The following is a 4,586-nucleotide window of genomic DNA, read 5'->3' on the forward strand; positions in this document are numbered from 1 at the left end:
ATGTAGATTCTTAATATGTAATATACTTTTGAAGGAGTAGTACATAGTAGTAGTAATATTGCAGTGTATTTAAACTATTTAAATATAATGTTTTTTTTTATTTTTCTGGGAAATTCAACATTATTATTGAACATGGATCTGTCATTAAATGTCACTATCATTTTCAAAAGAAAATTTTATTTGCTAATAAGATGTCTATATATCAATAGAGTCAGTGAAAAAGAAGCAAAGATTGGGGTTGGAGAGATGGCTCAGCAGTTAAGAGTGTAAGGCCCGCCAGGAAGGGAGAAACTCCCTCTCAACCCACAGGAATTCACGGCCACCCCAATAACTGCAAGACACCGAACTTGATGCAATTAACAAGAAGTATATTTGATTTCAACGCGTTGAGGTCGCACTTCTAGCCTGTCCTACACAGAGGCAAGCAATGAAGTACAACCCCTTAGAGAAGGGGAAAAGCTTTTTAAAGGGAAAAACCACAACCCAGGGAGACGACGGGGGAAATCATGATTAAGTATCTATAGAAAGCACCTGTCCAGTCTTCAGCTTCCGTGACAGGTTCAAGAAACAGTCATGAGGAAATAGCTCATAGAATCAAACCTTATCCAATTTATCTTGTGGTCAGTTCTGTTTCTGGTATCTAGGGTGCAGGGGCACACTGACCTGAACTCCCAGCTCAAACCCTATTCAATCTATCTTGTCTTGTAGATAGCTAGTTTCCTAGTACCCAGAGCGCAGAACAAGCTGATCTGCACTCTTGACTCCATCTGTGGAAGGTTTAAAAATTTTTAACTCTTTCAAAAGAACTGACTGCTCTTTCAGAGGTCCTGAGTTCAATTCCCAGCAACCACATGGTGGCTCACAACCATTTATAATGGGATCAGATACCCTTTTCTGGTGTGTGTGGAGACCAAAAACAGGGGTTCTACTTAAGTGTTTAACAATACTTGAATTGGGGTACAAGTGAAACTTTAACCTTTTCCACCTGCACCCCAGCTTCCAAATAACAGCTTGTTATTTATTAAAAATGCCTAGGTGATAAGCTAGGCTTTCTCCCCCACTAATTTTCAACTCATTTAACCCATTTAAACAATTCTATGCCTGCCACATGGCTGGTTAATTACCTCGGTTTCATTCATGGACTTCCTCCAAGCCTGGGGCAAATCTCCAACCTCTGACTATCTCCCAGAGTTCCAATCTCTCTATCAGAACTCCTGCCTTCTATTTTCTGCCTTTTGTCAATAGGCCATTAAATTTTTTTCAGGTGATCCTTCCATATAGTACACAAGAGATTATCCTTACATATAAGAAGACATGAAAAGCAGTACTGTCAAAAGCTTATAAGTAAGTTTGGCATGATGTGGTAGCTGGTAATTAAAGGACAGAGATAGGGTGAGGATATGAGGACTGGATAATACTAAACCTTCTAATTGTAGGGCTCCGTGGAATTTGTTATTCAATAAGGCTGAACATACTGAAAAGGGAAGATTTGGAATACAGTCTATTAGTTCCTATTTTTTTTAATGAGGACATTAAAGAATCTATCAGTCTGTGGCTGCTGCTCTTGGTCCTCAGGAAAGATATCTTGGAATCAAGTCATTAATAATTACCAATAAAGTTATAGGTCATGCTGTCAACTGACCATATTTGAATCAGCTCTCTCACTGATATTGTGCAGGTTATTGGAAAATGTTACTAATAAAGCCTATAGAAAGCCATGGAAGGATAAATTCAGTGAGGAAATAGCTCAGGCATTCAATGTAGGGTCTGGTAGACAGTATGAGTGTAGTAGTTATTGCTTATATTGATCTGTCAAGTAGAATGAGCAAGCTGACCTCATATTAAATACTGTGTTTGGCCTTCTTATAGTGGAAGCCAAATAAAAGAGCAAGATGATAGAACTATATGATTATCAGTATTTAAGATGTAAAGCCACAGAGAAGACAGTGAGTGAACATTTAACTTATCAGAGACAGACAGCATAGATGCTAGACAGCATGCAAAGAAGAAAAGGCCATACGTATCGATACCACGTAACTGAAGTTTCAAATACTTTTAATCATCTAATAGTAATCATTTGGTGCTCTTAGTTAATGGAACCAACCAAAGAGTAGACATGGAGGGACCCATGACTCCAGCCGAATATGTAGCAGAGGATGGCCTTATCTGTCATCAGTGGGAGGAGAGGCCCTTGGTCCTGTGAAGGCTAGATGCCCCAGTGTAGGGGAATGCCAGGGCGGTGAGGTTGGAGTGGGTGGATGGGTGGGAGAGCACACTCACAGAAGCAAGGGAGTGGAGATGGGATAGGGGGTTTCCTGAGGGGAAACCAGGAAAGGGGATAACATTTGAAATGTAAATACATAAAATATCCAATAAAAAGAGAGTGTGAGAGAGAAAACAATCAATGGATTTTTTTTTTCTTTTTTAATGACAAAAAGTAAAGAAGTAAGTCCGGATCTTTGGATGGAGCAAGATACAGAGAAATCTGGAGTATAGCAAAACAGAAGGTTTGAAGAAACACAGTGTATGTCCCAGTGAGCATGGAGAAGGCAGACCAGCTGGGTGCTTGTTTCTTTTATTCATTTGAAGAATTACAAGGGATCTTAAAGAATTACGGAGTTCCATCCTGGCAATGTTCTTTTTAAAGCATGATACAGAAGACAAAGTATGCCTGAGAATTAACTGTATTAGGATTTTCTAGAGGAGCAAAACTTATAAAATTATGTATATTATTGTCTCTATATAATATATAATATTATATTTTCTATATTATATATTTACATAATTACATTTATGAGTGGGGAGGGAGAGAGAAAGGAGAGATGAACTTATTAGAATAGTTTACAAGCTGGGGTCTAGTTAGTCCAACAATAGCTGTCAACCAATAGAAAGTCTAAAAATACAAACACTGTTTAGTCCATGAGGCTGAGTGTCTCAGCTGGTCTTCAGTATACACTGGAATCCTGAAGAAGTAGACTCTAATGCCAGGGAAGGAATGGACTTGCCAGGGAAAGAAAGAAGTCAAAGAAAGCAAACTTCCTTCTTCTGTGTCTTTTATGTAATTGCCATCAGAAGGTGTGGCCCATATTCCCAACCTCAAAAGATCTGTATTAAAGGCATTTCTTCCCACCTTAAAATATATGGAGTATAAGTAGGTCTTTCCACTTCAAATGACTTAGCTAAGAAAACATCCCTCAAGGGATATGCCCAGCCACTTGAGTATTAGTTAATTCCAAATGTAGTCAAGTTAACAATCTCAGAGTTAGCCACCACACTAACTATAAGTAAGTCCACCACTGGAAAAAAGCAGAAATACTGATATATGCTGTATATGCATATATGCAGATATATTTCAAAGACCATAAAAAAAAATACAGCTGAAAACTATGGAAACTGAGCCAAGCTAACTAGGGTAAAGGGGAATATTTTGGAAGGATACTGTAAGACTCACAGGTCAGCTCATTTTAATGCAGAGGTCGTCTCTCATCTTGGCATCATCTTATTTCACTGCTAAAATAACATAATGATGAAATAAACTATAAAGCAAGAAGTGGTAAACATATTAGGTTCTTAGTCAGATAGATGATTTCATAGGAAATATACTATAAAAAGGATGGATATAGGACTCAGGTACCCCCTAAACATTTCTAGAGGGCCAGTGTTTTGAGGTACGTAAAGTTTTCAATTACCTATAATCACGCCTCGGATAAACCTCATTGGCTAAGATACTGCCACTGTGCAAAGCTTTGAGGTGCATAAAGAATACATGCAGCTCTGTTGATAGGTGTGCCAATAGGTTGTTATGCTTCGACCTATTTATCCAATGATTACCAAACTGCTATTTAGGAGTGGACGCCAGACCAGAATAAGGCCATACATTAAAGTGGTCTGTCAATGTCTCTGAAGACATGGTAGATCTATGGTCCTTGGACAGTAGTAGGAGCTTGGCCTAAAATAGAAAACTGTCAAAGTGTGTCTTGGGGTTTCATTGCTTTGAAGAGACACCATGGCTATGGTAACATTTACAAAGGAAAACATTTAATTAGAGTGGCTTACAGTTTCAGAGGTTTAGTCCATCACTGTCATGGCAGGGAGCATGGCAGCATGCAGTCTGACAGGATGCTGGAAATAGAGCTGGTAGTTCTACAGCTTGTTCTACAGGCAGCAAGGAGAGTCTGTCTACCACACTGAGCATATAGGAGAACTCAAAACCCATCCTCCAACAAGGCCATGCCTCCTAATGCCCAAACACATGAGTCTATGAGGGCCATTCCTATCCAAACTACCACAGAGTAATATTCTTCTCATATCTGTCAAACATTACAATGTGTATCTGCATCCATCCCATCATTACATAAGGCTTGAGTCAACATGTCAAGTCAATTCTGTTGCTGTGCTAGCTGTTCTTTCCATCCTAACAGAAAGTATAAATGCACAATCATTTCAACATAGGAGTAACTCCTTGGAAAATGGTCAATATTAAACATTTGTCTTCCTCATTATCTTAGAGGACGAATGAGATATGAAAAAGTGAATATAATTTAACTGTAATAAAATTCTTTGTAACATTTACTTACATGTGTGTC

At 38.6% G+C, this 4,586-nt stretch overlaps 1 pseudogene; it reads right to left on the minus strand.

Annotated features, from left to right (window-relative positions):
* Positions 1 to 3,622: 3,622 nt before the first annotated feature.
* Positions 3,623 to 3,746, minus strand: LOC117721132 (U4 spliceosomal RNA; annotated as a pseudogene).
* Between the last annotated feature and the right edge of the window lie 840 nt (positions 3,747 to 4,586).

The sequence above is a fragment of the Arvicanthis niloticus genome, chromosome 15 (genome assembly GCF_011762505.2).
Source record: "Arvicanthis niloticus isolate mArvNil1 chromosome 15, mArvNil1.pat.X, whole genome shotgun sequence".
Lineage (NCBI taxonomy): Eukaryota > Metazoa > Chordata > Mammalia > Rodentia > Muridae > Arvicanthis > Arvicanthis niloticus.